Source organism: Pseudorca crassidens, chromosome 8, assembly GCF_039906515.1.
Source record: "Pseudorca crassidens isolate mPseCra1 chromosome 8, mPseCra1.hap1, whole genome shotgun sequence".
NCBI classification, from domain to species: domain Eukaryota; kingdom Metazoa; phylum Chordata; class Mammalia; order Artiodactyla; family Delphinidae; genus Pseudorca; species Pseudorca crassidens.
This window is the reverse complement of record NC_090303.1, coordinates 57552762-57570174: the sequence shown is the minus strand read 5'-3', so window position 1 is coordinate 57570174 and position 17413 is coordinate 57552762. Positions and strand designations below refer to the sequence as shown.

Here is a 17413-nt window from a genome sequence, read left to right as displayed (position 1 = left end):
TATGTCTGCTTTCACTTTATGCTTAAATGATTTGCTTAGGAATCTTTTGCCTTGTCTCCTGCCTGTGATTCTCGGTGAGTTAAAGGACTGAGTAGACAGGAAGGCTGTGGTATACTCTGGTGATGACGTTGATGGGGTAGGAACAGGAAAACTGGCATTCTGGGGGTTCTGACCATAAACTTGGCATTTTCTCATTGACCTTGGTCATTCAGCAACCTGTGTCTTGTCACCTCCTGAGTATCAGGTGTTATTCTAGATGCTAAGGATTGGGCAGTGAACAAAATAAGCCAGAATCCCAGATCTCTTGGAGGTTATTCTCATGCCAGAAGCAGACAGTAAAAATATAAAGTAAAACGAGAGAAAGCATGCCAGGAAAGGGAGAACAGGGAGCGCTGGGGAGGCAGGGTGCTAGTGGAACCTGGGTCGCCAGGCTGAAGAACGCCACCACCGGCAGCCTACTTGGCATGGCCCAGGCCTCCCGTCTTTATTTTCAATTTTCAAGTGAATGAACCAAACAAGAGGTGCAACAGAAACTGTATATTATTAAACATTGGTACCTTTCACTTTTTTAAAGAGCAGTTTATTTCCAAGTGCAAAGGTTGGGAAATGTGAGGGTGCTAGAAAATCTTCCCATGAGGAGCTGGGGAAACACAACACTAGGCCACACCGATTCCGCACCTGAATGTAGTATCTAACCCCATCTTCCAGCAGCAAAGTCTAGGATTCTAGGTAACCTTGCATTTCTAAGAATATGTATTCCAAAGAACTCCTAAGTGCTCCCCCAACATGCTTCGAACAGTGGCGGGGAGGGGTGGGGGGTGGACACATGTTTTCTGGGATCCCCAGGAGCCAGAGGAGTCTACCATCTAGGCCACAGGAGATTTCAGGAGTGACGCTTGCTAAACTTCTGTTACTTGACTTAGATTTTTCTTATTCATGTGGGCAGTACATACAGGGTGCTTCCATGGCATAACTGCTACAGACACAGAGAAACCTGACACAAACAAAAGCTGTGGACAGGAAAAGAAAAAGGCAGAACTCATTGTTCACGCTGCTATATGTGATGTGTCAGGAATAGAAACCTGTGTCGCTTTGGTCACCTTGGTGGAACCAGATGGAAGGACGGTGTGTCTTCAGCAGACCCCTGGCAATATTAGACACACGTCTCATGATTCTGACCTGTGACTTAATTAAGTGGGCGCTAGGAGAGCTAGCTTTGACTTCAGCACAGCAAAAAGCCACTCTTGAAATGATCTGTCTGCTTTGCTCCTCAGACATGCCTCTCTTTTTGCCATTTAATAGGGAAAATCTAGTAGTTAAATAGTACTTCATTTGTGCCATGTGCTATTATAAACATTCGCATATGTTAGATCATTTACTCTGAGGTCAATTCTGTTAATATCATTCCCATCTTACAGATAAGGAAACTAAGGCACAAAGAGATTAGATAACATGCCCATGGCACAAAGTCAGTGGCTGAAGCAAGGCCCAGGCCCAGGCAGTCTAGATCAGAGCCTATAATCTTAGCAGCGGTGCTGTACTGAGTATCATTCAGTTGCCTAAGTGGTTGCAGCATAGGACAAAGCCTGGGAGTCTAGGTTCAAAGTTAGAAGCATTGAATATAATCAGGGTTTATAGCGCAATGCAAATCTTCCGGTCTGTCTTTAGCATGTGAGGTCGGTTCCCAGGGCTCTGTGGTAGCACTGCTTTGAGGATTATTTTACAGTCTTATGGTCATTTTTGCCACTGGGCAGAACTGAATGCTGAAAAAAAGAATGGCAGTTTCTTCAAAGTGTGCTGGGTGATACAGTACAAAATAAAAAATTGAAAATAACTAAGCTGTATTAATGCATTCATTTAACAACTTTGAGTTCCTACCATGAGTCAACCCCTGGATGCGAGCAGCTTCAGTGTAGTGTGAAATGCACAGAGTGCTGGGAACCACTGCTCACTAACCTGGAACATCCAGGAAGGCCTCCCAGAGGAGGTGATAACTGAGCTGAATGGTGTAGGATAAGTAGGAGGTAGCTGAATGAAGGGAGGGAAGGGCATTCTAGTTCAAAGGCACAACAAGTACAGACTCATGGAAGTGTGCAACAGTATGATGTGTTTAGGAATCTGTAAGTCCTTATGTGTGGCAGGCATAAATGTCATGTGTGAGTGACAGGAAATGAGGCTAAGGAGATTGGCAGGGGTAGACCATGAAGGGCCTTGTGTGGTATGTTTAAATTTTTGAACTTCAGCCTGAAAACCATGAAGCAACTAAAGGATCTTAGGCCTGATGAGCTCTGCTTTCTTAGATAGATTCTGGAAGCAAAGGGAAGAGGGTGGATTGTGTAGACGTAGATGAGCCAGTTAGTAAGCTATGAGAGTAGTGCAGGAGACAGAGTGAGAGCCAGTGGGATGCACAGGAGGGGCGTGCATGGGTTTAGGATGAGAGCAGGAAGGCCAGCTGACCTGGGGCAACCGTCCAAGGCAGGCTGCTCCTGAGGCCCTTGCATACATTTTGTTGGTCGTACTTACCCAGGGAATAAAATTGGCACTAAACTGCACTGTGTGTGATATTTCGAAATATTGAATTGCTTGGCTATAATCTCAAGTAAATTCCGGAAGTGTAATATTAGAAACATCTCTTTAACCCTTTATGGCATATTGGAAATTTTACCCTAGTTCAGCAAATCTGAGAAGTCAACAATTTCAAGACGCACCATCATTTACGTGTCACTAAGAAAGAAAAAGTGCTGCCAGTTAAACTGACACAGTGCTTATGTAACGCTTAGATTTTCAAAGAAATTTTAAAGGTCTCTTTTAGATTAAGATATAGATTAAAAAAAAAAACAACCCCAGCCAGAAACAAAGAGCACCCTCAAAAGGTGGGGGACTATAGAGGGTTTGATGAAAAGAATACTTACAAGGGATATGGGCAGGGTTGGGGGAAGCCAGTAGGGAAGAGTGAAGCGGCCTGGGGCTGGAAAGCAGGTACTAACCACTCCCAGGCCGCAAGGGGTGAAGGACAGATCCTGGAGAGGGCTGAGGCTCTAGCAGACAGCTGCCCCACAGGAGCTGGGGCCTTTGGTGAAGGAACGCAGCTATTACCAACCCACAGCCCAGCAGGGAGGGAGCCAGGAGAGTAAATACTCAGAATTAGGAGTCAGTCCATAGAGGTCAGCCTCCCACGGGTAGGAAAGGGTGGAGAGTGCATCTGCGGGGTCAAATAGGGAATTTGCCAGAACAAAGTTTTGTTGTCTCATGTCCTCCTGTGCATACATAACAAAAAAAACTATCAGAGAGATAAATTGCTTAAAGTGTTCCTGGAACTTCCTACTCAGGGTCCTCAGTGGCTAATGTTTTCACACAGTCTCATCCTCTGTGCCAATAAGAGCACAAATCAAGATGCAGTGTTTCTGAGAACGGTGCCCCACTGTGGTCTCTGCATCCAAGCCGCCGATACCCTTTGTGCAAGGTTGATGCTGGGCCTTTAAAATTGTTTTTTTTAATTTAAATAACACGAAATTTACCATTTCATTTTCAGTACACATTTTTAAGTGTACGCTTCAGTGGCATTAAATACATTCACACTGTTTTGCCACTATCACCACCATCTGTCTCTAGAACTTTTCATCACCCCAAACTGAAAATCTCTTCCCATTTAACAGTAACTTCCCATGATGCTGGGGTTTTCCTGACCTTACCAGAAGGGGCCAAAAGAAGATTTTCAGATTGAATTTGTGCAAAGGTAGAAAATGCCAATGAAATGATGCCTGCTGCTTGGCTGACAGTGCTTATAACGTGTTACCAGTTGTCAGATGCATCTTAATTTCAGAGATAAAATGTGAAAAAATATGTTGCTTAGAATCAATGAAATATGATGAACCTCTCTAGAGTATTACTCACAACCAGTGTTCCATGAGTGGGTTTCAAGTGGGCCAAATACTGTTCTCCTCTGCCCTCAGGGACGCCAGGCAGCTGGAACCCCTAGTCTGGAAACTTGGCTGTGAGCAGCGTTATCCATTTACCCCCCTGTGCCCTAAAATATTATCATTTACTGTATGCAATATTATGTGAAAAAGGCTAGGAAGCACAGCTCTGGAAGGTTCCTATCTTTAGTCTGGCCAGATTTCTGATTTTATTTTTATGACAGTATCATCTGTGTGCATAAGAAGGCAGGGGATACTGATGGAAGAGCTGTTCAAATACGCTTGGATGAATGTAGCGGTAAAGCTCCCCTTCTAGAGGACGGAAGATGCACCCAAGACAATGAGGTCCTTTCCGTATTTTTGCTATGAAAAGCTTAAACAGAAATGACTTTAGGGTACTTATCAGAATGAAACCCCTTTCATACCCTTTCAACCAGCAATCCCATTTGCATTGGTTAAGATAGTTTGGGCTCTAAGTATTACAAACTCAAACTCAAGTGGCTGAAAGGAAAAATAACTTCTCTCACTTGACAAGAAGCCCAGAAGGAGGGAGGCTTCAGGGGTGGTTAATTCAGCAGCTAAACAGTGCATTAAGGATTTGGGTTTTTTCATCTTTCCCCTCTGCCATTCTCAGCTCCTTTGCCTCATTCTCAGACTAGGTCCTCTCATGGCTGTGTGAAGGCTACAGCAACTCTGGATGTGACCAGAGAATGTCCCTGAGCCCCTTGTTTTCTCAAAGGCCCAGCCACTTTCTGCTGTTTCCCATTGGGCAGAATCTAGTTGGATGCCCAGCCATTAACGAATGACTGCCAGTGGGAATGGGACCATGTGACTGGCCTGGACCAATCAGGACTTAATTCAGACTCAGGAGGAGTTGAGGTGGACCCTGATCCAAATCTATTCCGTTAGCAAAGAAAAGATGGGGGAGGGTGTGTCTCTTGGGTAGGCAAATGAAAGTGTCTGTTGAACCATTTTTAGGGAGCAGTCTTACAAAGCTGCAACTCCATGGTGAGTGTACACTTGTTGCAATATTATTTTTAAAGGCAAAAATTTAGAATTAACCAAAATGTCCATCAGTAGAGGACCTGATAAACTACGGTATCGTCATACAATGGAACAGCTATTAGGAGAGAGTAAGGTAGATATGCATGCAATCAACATGGAGGGATCAATGAGATGTAGTTTTCAGCAAAGAAAATGTTATAGAACAATAAAGGGAATTGATTCTGTTTTGATCCTTCTAGGTGCACTCATCTACATATACACTCAAAATAGGCATAGAGTTGGTATGTTCTGGTCTGAAGGGGATTAGGATGGGAGAGGTGGAGGTGGTGGAGAGAGGAACTTTCACTTAATAGGTTTTGATTTTTTAACTTTTTTAACACAATATAATGCTTTTGTGATTAAACATTAATTTGCCACATGATAAGAAGGCAAATAGAATATGACCATGGCAATAGTATATTGCTAGTAATGAGATCATACTCTCCCACATCACAGCCACATGTATGAATAAATTAATCACTATTTTATTACTATCTTTTTTGAAGTCTCATGCCCACACTGGATGTACCTAATCTTTGGTAGTTTACAGTGTAGCCTCTTGAGCTGGGCTGTCCAACACAGTAGCAACTACTCACGTGTGGCTATTTAAATTTAGATTAACTAAAATGAAAGAAAATAAAAAATTCACTTCCTCAGTCACACTAGCCACATTTCAAGTGCTCAGCGGCCACACGTGGCCAGTGGCTGCCGTGTTGGACAGCTTGGGTTATAGAACATTTCAATCATCGCAGGAAGGTCCATCGGACTGTACCGCTCGAAGCCTGGCCGCTGGAGTTCAAGTGTAGGCTTAGCCTCTTAGTTCTGTGGCTCTGGGAACGTTCTTTAACATCCTTGTTCCTTAGCTTTCTAGTCATTAAAACAGGGCTAATAATAGTACTTACCTCACAGAACTGTTGAATAGATTAAAATTCTTAGCGCCTGGTATATGGTAAATCATCAATAAGGTTACGCATTCTTATGAGATTTGTTGTTAGGAACATTTCTACCCATAGTGATTGAGCACTTGCTGAGTGCTGGGCACTGTCCTCACACCATCATTTTATGGATAAAACTGTGGTTTGACAAGTGAAGTAAAGCTAGCCTGTCTATCCAGTAGAGGCAGGGCAGAGTCTGAGCCAGGTCACATACCAAAGCTTGTGCTCCTAGGTGTTTAATATGTAAATGACTTCTTTTTAGGGGGGTGGGGACGACTGAGTAGTTAACCCTGCCTCTGGCATCCTTGCCCCCCTCCTGCCCTCCTTCTCCCTTTCTGAACAAGAGCTGACTGATTCCAAAGGACTATAAGATTTTAGATTTGTGATTAGCTTTTTTATTCTTTCTACTTTTTTGATGGTGTAAGGCTTGGAGATGAGAGAACAGTGAAATTTATTAGCAGCTGAGTACCCATTTTCTGTGGTGTGTGAATATTCTGTTTCTTCTTGTGGGTTTTCCAAAAGTCAAACAGTTCTTTTAAAAGGAAACCACTTTGTGACCAAATTAAAGAAGGGGAGATCTTGTTAGAGGATGAAACAGGAAGAGACAATTATCTTCAAGAGCTCCTAATCAAAGTTTAAAATCATCATCTATGTCTGCTTGAAGGTTCAGTTACACATCCCTTGCTTGGGGATGGGAGGTCTATAGAAAAGAACGTGGATCATGCAGACATTTATTATGAAGACTCACGAGAAGCGGCTAGAGGTGTCGTTTTCACTTCATTTGGGAGGGGACTTGTGTCTGTCACAACTTCTTGGGCTGGACCTGGGTTCACCTTCATTGGTGAAAATGGCACCCTTAATTAGAGGACCTTTAGAATTGTTTTCCTGATTATGCTGCATGCTGTCAAAAAGATGTGTTCATCTCAATGGTGAGGATAAACCCCTGTAAGCAGCACAAAAAAGAACTAGTATCTGCAGATAAGGTCTTGCTTTTTATTTCATTTCTTAAGCTACAATTCCAGTTGGCTACTGTTTCCCTGTGAGTCAACATTTATATTGAAGTTATTACCATGAGCTGAAGTGCTATGGAAAATACGCCTTCAGTTTTTTCAGTCTTCCTAAGCTGTGTGTATGTGTGTGTGTGTGTGTGTGTGTGAGAGAGAGAGAGAGAGAGAGAGAGAGAGAGAGAGAGAGAGAGAGAGAGAGAGAGAGAGAGAGAGTGTGTGTGTGTGTGTGTGTGTGTGTGTGTGTGTGTGTGTGTGTGTGTGTGTGTTACGGGAGAGGAAAGACAACTAATGCAGTTTTGAAAGGCCATTGAGAATTGGTTTCTTAGGGTGTCATGATGTTGTCTGGGGATTAGAGAAAAGGAAGAAGATGGTTTAGCAAGACCAGCTCAGGCTGTTAAACCATCTGATGTTAACAGATTTATCTGTACCCTGTGAAAACTGAAAATTGAATTCAGTTCATCTTTCTAGCTTCCAAACAGTGAATTTGAAATTATCTGAGGCACTTCACTGTATAATGAATTGTAAATAATTTATCTTGAAAAACTGAATTTGAATAGAAAGGCAAGAAATAGTAGAAAACTTTTACTCTCTTATTTTATTTCTTCCTCCCCAATGCAAATCATGAGTTTTCTTTTTGTTTCTGAAATATGATTTATTGAAAACAAATTATAGCACAATGCCTAGAACATTGGCTACATTGGCTTTGATTCTAAGCTCCATGAGGGCGGGGCCATTTGTGCTTGATTTGTTGCTACATCCCAACACCTATCACTGTCCCTGGCCACTCCATAGAGATTTGAATGTGTGAATGAGTTTGTGCATCTTAACCTTATGTATGTGTGTGTTTTAGCATCTTGAGAGTTAACATAATTTCAATTTATCTTCACTGATGTGGGCTCCTTAGATGTTTGATATGATCATAGGTGAGATAACCACATCCTTCCATATATTTGCTTTCCAAGGTTTTCTTTTGTGGAATTAGTGAAAGCATACATTTCTCTTCCAACATTTCTTTTTAGGTTGACCCTGGATTCGGAAGTTTCCAGCCTGAAATGATTATAATCGAAAGAAGCTTTTCTCCTTATTCTTCTTGATGCCAACACACCCACTTCTCTCTTTTAAAACAATAGCATGACATCTTTGATTAATATTATGAAGCCCAGAGATCTTTAGACTGGGTCCTGCATATCCAGGGAGGTATATGAAGACTTTGTAGGGGTTACTTGGGAACTGAAATGTCAATGGAATCGATTCTGTGTCCTCAGCTTCCCTATTGATGATTTTCTGAAACTGACCTGCTCATCTGGGTTCTGGGTGATTTATCCTCTTCTATATCTCCTATTCCCAGCATCCTTCTCCCACTCTACAAAAGAAGGGCATTTTCTTTCTTTTTCCTTTACCCCAAATCTTACTGAAGTGCATTGCCTGTGGTATAAAAACCTCTGAGGCATCAAACAAAAAAACAATTTCCTTTGACAACATATATTTATTGAATACCTACTATGTGCCGGGAACAGTTCTAGATGGAACAAAACAGTAAAGAGTCTTTCCTCATGGGGCTTCCATTCTAGCAGGAAGAGATGGCCAAGGAGCACAAAAGTGTCACCTGGGTTGCTTCCTTTAATCAAGGCCCTACAACTTTCTGCCTAACCTCATTGAAGAAATGGCTTCCAGAAAACGTTTGCTTCTTATGTTTAATAATTAATAATCAAAACTTATGTTTAGGGCTTCCCTGGTGGCGCAGTGGTTGAGAGTCCACCTGCCGATGCAGGGGACATGGGTTTGTGCCCCGGTCCGGGAAGATCCCACATGCCGCGGAGCGGCTGGGGCCCGTGAGCCATGGCCGCTGAGCCTGCATGTCCGGAGCCTGTGCTCCGCAACGGGAGAGGCCACAACAGTGAGAGGCCCGCGTACCGCAAACAAAAACAAAAACAAAAACAACTTATGTTTACATTAGTTTTGTACTCATAATAATTGTAATGAAGGCTCAATCTAGAAAAAATATTTAACACTTGGAAAGTTATGGTCATGGGAAATTAAAACCAATTTAAATCACAATTCATATATGCATCTTAATTGCTGAGAAGTATGACAGGATAATCAATAAAAATGTAAAAAATTAAATCAGAAAAATTCTTTGGGGAAAGTGTTATTAATTACAGTTTCAAAAAGAACAGTATAAATATTCTAATTATTAAATAAGAGTTTGTTCATATATTTTTCAAATGGGTAATTTGTTGGTATCAAATTGCTATGACTTTTAAGTTTCATTGGATACATATAAAAGAGTAATGTCACACTTTAAAAAAACCTCAGTATTTCCAATGACCAGAAATTACATCCTTTGTAGTTACAAAGTTTAAATTGTTGTTTAAACTTATGAAAAATGTTAAGCATCTACTTAAATTTGTGCTTGGGGCACATAGTTTTTCAAAGTTCTTGAGGTGAAAGGGGGTCAGGGGGATATATAAATAAACTTGTGAAGACCAAACTATAGGTTATGTTTTTTGGAAAGGGAGCTGGAGGTGGAATGGCACAATATATACATGACAATATTGCCTGGTTGTAACTGATGCTTCGTAGAATCATACTAAAACTTTTCCTGGAGGGCTAGAAAAAAAACGTTCAGATCACTTACAAAATATTGACTTAATAATCACTGGTTTTAAGTGACCAACATATAAATATGAATATTTACATTTTACAGTCACTTTGGACTGTCAAGTCTAGAGGCCAGAAAGTGGTGATAACGTAATTAAGATACTGTTCTTGCTTGATGAACCACTCTGAGGCTATGATCCTAAAACAGTTCATACTCAGGCACTAGCATCGGTGGATGCAGGGTACCCTTCACAAGAAGCTTGCACAAACAAAGTTAAATTTCACAGAAACTTGCTGTAGGAACAGTGTGCTGGTTATGGACTGCCCCCTATGTTGTGCAACATGGTTGTCCTGTTATCCTTCATGCCTGGAACAAGTATTTATTGAGCACCTACTACGTGCCAGGCATTGTGCTAAGGGATAGTAATATACTGGTGAGTTAAGGGATGTGACCTGTCCTTGGCTGGGCTCAGTGTCAAATTCCTGGGGAGGATCCAGGGAGCTTTGCTGGGGAAAAGATAGGCAAGGAGAAACTTCCAGACTAGCATGAATGCCAGCATAGAGCTAGCATGCAGTAAATGTCAGTTGTTTTTAATTAGTAAAAAGTAATGCTGCTGCTATTGCTTACTAGTACTACTAGCATTAACTGTAACCCTCGTTACTGCCACCAATATTACTACCTAGGTCCTGTATATCTTACTTGTAAAAAGCTCTGTTGGAAAGAGCACCACCCTGAAGGCTTCCTTTTTCATGTGACAGGTGTTGTTTTAAACACTTTACAGACTTGCCTCATTTATTCCTTGAAACAACCTGATATTACATCCCTTTTACAGCTGAGGTAACTGAGGCACAGAGAAGTTGAATAACTCGCTCGAGGGCAGACAGGTATGAAAGAGTGGAACTAGGGTCTGACCCCAGGCAGTCTGCTCCATAATACTGACTCTTCTCTCTTAATCATAAAAGAATTAAACGTTAACATTTATGGAGCACTTAATGTGGACCAGGCCTTGTGCTAGCCACTTTACATAAATTATCTAATTTAATTTTCACAATAAAGTAACTCTGGTGTATTGTCTCCACATTATAAGGAAACGGAGGCATAAAGCAGTGGAGTAACTTGGCCAACCTTGCAAAGCTGGTAAATGGCAAAGCCATGATGGGGAGCCAGGATTCCAATCCAGAGCCCCCAAAGACCACTTTGTCAAGCTCCATTGCAGCTCGTCTCCATGGGTGCTTCTGTACCTGATGACATCACTTAAGGGCTCCTTCCTGAGAGCCTCCCTGACCACCTTTCATCCCCTTGCTTACCCACCATCAGAGGCTGTCACAGGGTCTTAACACACCATTTAAATAACTTCAAATGCCTCACCCTAGTGTCACTTTACTCAATGGATTGAAAGAGTGCCAAAGACTGCTCAGGGCAGGAGGCGCAGAATTCACCTGGAATCTGAATCTTACTAGCTGATATCACAAACCTCTGTATGTTGGTGTTTTCACATCGGTACATTTCAGGGTGGGGTCACCATTAAACCTCATGGTAAAATCTAAAGCTGGATCTTGCATCCACAAGGGTCATAATTTGACTGTGAAATGGTAAGAAATGGTGGCTTGTTTTACAAATGAGCGCTCAGAAGGAAATGGATGTGCCCCCCAAATAGTTGTCTCTTGGGTCAGGCTGCCTGAGTAGTGCACAGCACAGTTCAAGCAGAGATTCTGGCCAAAGAATCAGCCAGCTGGCACTAAAGAGCAAAAAGACACACGAGTGCAGGCGTGCTTGTGTGCCGCAGGGGCTCCAAGCTCAGGGAGAGTCTCCCCATCAGCAAAGGATTTGTTTAGTTAATAGACGTTTACTGAAGACCTGTTATTCACTAGATGCTGTCAAGCACTGGTTCCACAAAGATAAGTAAGATGCAATTCTTGTCCTACAGAAACTCAGAACCTGATAGTAGAGAGAAATGTGTAATCAAATCCCTGGGCCATACTGTGGCAGATGGGTATTTATAAGGTTGGGATGGCAACAAGAGAGCAGTGATCATCTAGTTCCAGAAGTGAGGGTCCAGGAACACTTCCCAAAGATGGTTCTATAGACTGAATGTTTGTGTCCTCTCAAAATTCATATGTTGAAACCTAACCTTCTAGGTGATGGTATTAGGAGGTAGAGCCTTTGGGAGAAGATTAGGTCATGAGGGCAGAGCGACATGAATGTGACCGTGTGAGGGCACAGCACAAAGATGACTGTCTATAAACCATGAAGGTGGCTCTCTCTAGGCACTGAATCCGCCAGTACCTTAATCTTGGACTTCCCAGCCTCCAGAATTGTGAGAAATAAATGTCTGTCGTTTATAAGCCACTCAGTCTATAGTATTCTGTTATAGCAGTCCAAACAGGCTAAGACAGGTGGATACTCTAGATCTGGGTCTTGAAGGATGAATAGGAGCCCAAATGGAGAGAAAGGAGAAGGGCACTCCCGATAACACAACATGCAGAAATGCATGGAGTCACTGAACTGCATGGTGGGTTTGAGACCTCATGTAGCTGTTGTGCAATAGTATGGGCTTGTAAGTGTAGGAGACAGACGACAAGGCAAGAGAGACAGATACGGACCACACATCATGGGTGGCCTAATATTCAATGCCAGGATATTTGGACTTTATGCTGAAAGCCAAGAGGAGCCCCTGAAGGGCTATAGGCAGGAAGAGACATGGTGAGCATTTTGAAAAATAGCTCCTGCTGCAGAGAGAAGTATGATCTGGAATAGGTTTGTGGAATATTGAGCAGGGGGTACGGGCAGTAAGTCTGGAAGATGTAGACGCAATAGGAAGTTATGGTAGTAGTAACTCTTTTTTAAAAAATTTATTTTATTGAAGTATATTTGATTTACAATGTTGTGCTAATTTCTGCTGTACAGAAAATGATTGTTATACATATATATACGTTGTTTTCCGTATTCTTTTCCATTATGGTTTATCACAGGATATTGAATAGAGTTCCCTGTGCTATATATACAGTCGGACCTTGTTGTTTATCCATTCTATGCATAATGGTTTGCAACTGCTAGTCCCGCATTCCCAATTCATCCCTCCCCCACGGCAACCACAAGTCTGTTCTCTCTGTGAGCCTGTTTCTGTTTCATAGATAAGTTCATTTGTGTCGTATTTTAGATTCCACATATAAGTGATATCATATGGTATTTGCCTTTCTCTGTCTGACTTACTTCACTTAGTATGACAATCTCTAGGTCCATCCGTGTTGCTGCCAATGGCATTATTTCATTCTTTTTTATGGCTGAGTAGCATTCCATTGTATATATGTACCACATCTTCTTTATCCATTCATCTGTTGATGGACATTTAGGCTGCTTCCATGTCTTGGCTGTTGTAAATACTGCTGCAACGAACATTGGGGTGCATGTATCTTTCTGAATTAGAGTTTTCTCTGGATATATGCCCAACAGTGGGATCGCTGGATCATATGGCAACTCTAGTTTTAGTTTTTTTGAGGAACCTCCATACTATTTTCCACAGTGCTGCACCAATTTACATTTTCATATGGTAGTAACTCTTATGTGAAATTGCTCAAGAGACATTTAGGAGGTATGAGAAGCCAAACTTACTTTTGGCCTGAATGTGGAGAATAAAAGAAAAAAAATGAAGCTTAGGCTGACACTCAGATTTCTGGCTTGAGAAGTCTCTGGACTACCACTTTTGGAGGTGTTGGTGATGGCATAAAAGAGCAGGGAATTTGGAAGGATAGGTGGCAGAAATTCAATACAGAATGCTGGGATGAGGACCATTAGTTCTCTCCTAAGTCCAATCTTCTCTTCTTCTGGAGCAGTAGAGACTCTGATTTTTAGTTGAGCTAAATAATTACATTGTTCAGGTTTCTTTGTATCTAGGTATGGCCACGTGACTAAGTTCTTGCCAACAAGGATAAAACTGAAGTGTCATGTGGTAAATCTGGGAATCATCTTTGAAAGACAGCTGATACACACTTCTTACTCTCTTATTACTTTTTAAGAAATATTTATTTACTTCTCTCTAGTTGTGGCACCCTGTGGCATGTGGGATCTTAGTCCCCCGATCAGGGATCAAACACACATCCCCTGCATTACAAGGTGGATTTTAAGCCACTGGACCACCAGGTAAGTCCCTTACTCTCTTATTTTTGTTCCCTCCTCCATCCTGCTGCCTGAAACATGGGGACCAAAAGAGGATCTTGGGATAGCTCAGCCTGAGCTCAGATGAGCCTGGATCCCTGAGGACTCAGTGGAGAATGCCATAGCCGCCCCGGACTGCCTGCTTCTAGATTTCACTTACATGAAAAAGACGAAGCTTTTTACATTGTTTAGGCCGCTGTTAATTTGATTGTGAGCCAAACCTAACTCTAATGAATTCACAACCAAGGGGGGAAAGCGGGGGTGGGGTGGTGGTCCGGTGGTGGTGGTGGTATGAACTGGGAGATTGGGATTGACATGTATACACTGATGTGTATAAAATAGATAACTAATAAGAACCTGCTGGCTTCCGGGAAGATGGCGGAAGAGTAAGACGCGGAGATCACCTTCCTCCCCACAGACACACCAGAAATACATCTACATGTGGAACAACTCCTACAGAACACCTACTGAACGCTGGCAGAAGACCTCAGACCTCCCAAAAGGCAAGAAACCCCCCACGTACCTGGTGCGCGAGGAGAGGGGATTGAGAACGCTGCTTAAAGGAGCTCCAGAGACGGGCGAGGGCCGCGGCTAAAAGCGCGGACCCCAGAGACAGGCATGAGACGCTAAGGCTGCTGCTGCCGCCACCAAGAAACCTGTGTGCGAGCACAGGTTACTATCCACACCCCCATTCCGGGGAGCCTGTGCAGCCTGCCACTGCCAGGGTCCCGGGATCCAGGGACAACCTCCTCGGGAGAACTCACGGCGCGCCTCAGGCTGGTGCGGCGTCACTCCAGCCTCTGCTGCCGCGGGCTCGCCCCGCCCTCCGTGCCCCTCCCGCCTCCGCGGCCTCAGTGAGACAGAGCCCGCCAATCAGCTGCTCCTTTGGCCCCGTCCTGTCTGAGCGGGGGAACGGACGCCCTCCGGCGACCTGAACGCAGAGGCGGGGCCAAATCCAAAGCTGAGCCCCTGGGAGCTGTGAGAACAAAGAAGAGAAAGGGAAATCTCTCCCAGCAGCCTCAGGTGCAGCGGATTAAAGCTCCACAATCAACTTGATGTAACCTGCATCTGTGGAATACATGAATAGACAACGAATCATCCCAAATTAAGGAGATGGACTTTGAGAGCAAGATTTATGATTTTTTCCCCTTTTCCTCTTTTTGTGAGTGTGTATGTGTATGCTTCTGTGTGAGATTTTGTCTGTATAGCTTTGCTTCCACCATTTGTCCTAGAGCTCTACCCGTCCGTTTTTTTGTTTTTGTTTCTCTTAATAATTATTTTTAAATTTTAATAACGTTATTATATTTTACCTTACTTTATTTTATTTTACTTTATCTTCTTTCTCTCTTTTTCCTTCCTTCCCTCCTTCCTCCCTCCCTCCCTCCCTTCTTTCTTTCTTTCTTTCTTTTTCTTCTTCTACTAATTATTTCTACTTTTTCTCCCTTTTATTCTGAGCTGAGTGGATGAAAGGCTCTTGGTGCTGCAGCCAGGAGTCAGTGCTGTGCCTCTGAGGTGGGAGAGCCAACTTCAGGACACTGGTCCACAAGAGACCTCCCAGCTCCACATAATATCAAATGGCGAAAATCTCCCAGAGATCTCCATCTCAACACCAGCACCCAGCTTCACTCAACGACCAACAAGCTACAGTGCTGTACATCCTATGCCAAACAACGAGCAAAACAGGAACACAACCCCACCCATTAGCAGAGAGGCTGCCTAAAATCATAATAAGTCCACAGACACCCCAAAACACACCACCAGACGTGGACCTGCCCACCAGAAAGACAAGATCCAGCCTCATCCACCAGAACACAGGCACTAGTCCCCTCCACCAGGAAGCCTACACAACCCACTGAACCAACCTTAGCCACTGGGGACAGATACCAAAAACAATGGGAACTACGAACCTGCAGCCTGCAAAAAGGAGACCCCAAACACAGTAAGATAAGCAAAATGAGAAGACAGAAAAACACACAGCAGATGAAGGAGCAAGATAAAAACCCACCAGACCTAACAAATGAAGAGAAAATACGCAGTCTACCTGAAAAAGAATTCAGAATAATGATAGTAAAGACGATCCAAAATCTTGGAAATAGAATAGACAAAATGCAAGAAACATTTAACAAGGACCTAGAAGAACTAAAGATGAAACAAGCAACGATGAACAACACAATAAATGAAATTTAAAATACTCTAGATTGGATCAATAGCAGAATAACTGAGGCAGAAGAACGGATAAGTGACCTGGAAGATAAAATAGTGGAAATAACTACTGCAGAGCAGAATAAAGAAAAAAGAATGAAAAGAACTGAGGACAATCTCAGAGACCTCTGGGACAACATTAAACACACCAACATTTGAATTATAGGGGTTCCAGAAGAAGAAGAGAAAAAGAAAGGGACTGAGAAAATATTTGAAGAGACTATAGTTGAAAACTTCCCTAAAATGGGAAAGGAAATAGTTAATCAAGTCCAGGAAGCACAGAGAGTCCCATACAGGATAAATCCAAGGAGAAATATGCCAAGACACATATTAAACTGTCAAAAATTAAATACAAAGAAAACATATTAAAAGCAGCAAGGGAAAAACAACAAATAACACACAAGGGAATCCCCATAAGGTTAACAGCTGATCTTTCAGCAGAAACTCTGCAAGCCAGAAGGGACTGGCAGGACATATTTAAAGTGATGAAGGAGAAAAACCTGCAACCAAGATTACTCTACCCAGGAAGGATCTCATTCAGAACCTTAACAAACTGAAGGAGAAAATACATATGATCATCTCAATAGATGCAGAGAAAGCTTTTGACAAAATTCAACACCCATTTATGATAATAACCCTGCAGAAAGTAGGCATAGAGGGAACTTCCCTCAACATAATAAAGGCCATATATGACAAACCCACAGCCAACATCATCCTCAATGGTGAAAAACTGAAAGCATTTCCACTAAGATCAGGAACAAGACGAGGTTGCCCACTCTCACCACTCTTATTCAACATGGTTTTGGAAGTTTTAGCCACAGCAATCATAGAAGAAAAGGAAATAAAAGGAATCCAAATCAGAAAAGAAGAAGTAAAGCTGTCACTGTTTGCAGATGACATGATACTATACATAGAGAATCCTAAAGATGCTACCAGAAAACTACTAGAGCTAATCAATGAATTTGGTAAAGTAGCAGGATACTTTTAATGCACAGAAATCTCTTGCATTCCTATACACTAATGATGAAAAATCTGAAAGTGAAATCAAGAAAACACTCCCATTTACCATTGCAACAAAAAGAATAAAATATCTAGGAATAAACCTACCTAAGGAGACAAAAGACCTCTATGCAGAAAACTATAAGACACTGATGAAAGAAATTAAAGATGATACAAATAGATGGAGAGATATACCATGTTCTTGGATTGGAAGAATCAACATTGTGAAAATGACTCTACTACCCAAAGCAATCTACAGATTCAATGCAATCCCTATCAAACTACCACTGGCATTTTTCACAGGACTAGAACAGAAAATTTCACAATTTGTATGGAAACACAAAAGACCCCGAATAGCCAAAGCAATCTTGAGAACGAAAAACGGAGCTGGAGGAATCAGGCTCCCTGACTTCAGACTATACTACAAAGCTACAGTAATCAAGACAGTATGGTACTGGCACAAAAACAGAAATATAGATCAATGGAACAGGATAGGAAGCCCAGAGATAAACCCACGCACATATGGTCACCTTATCTTTGATAAAGGAGGCA

The 17413-nt window shown here is 42.3% G+C and overlaps 1 long non-coding RNA gene across 1 annotated transcript in view; it reads right to left on the bottom strand.

Annotated features, from left to right (window-relative positions):
- LOC137228600 (uncharacterized) overlaps positions 1-14442 on the bottom strand; it is a 30295-nt gene extending 15853 nt beyond the window's left edge. Inside the window, exon 1 of the long non-coding RNA XR_010945315.1 lies at positions 14184-14442. This is a non-coding gene — a long non-coding RNA (uncharacterized lncRNA). The remainder of the gene's footprint in view (positions 1-14183) is intronic.
- Positions 14443-17413: the final 2971 nt, after the last annotated feature.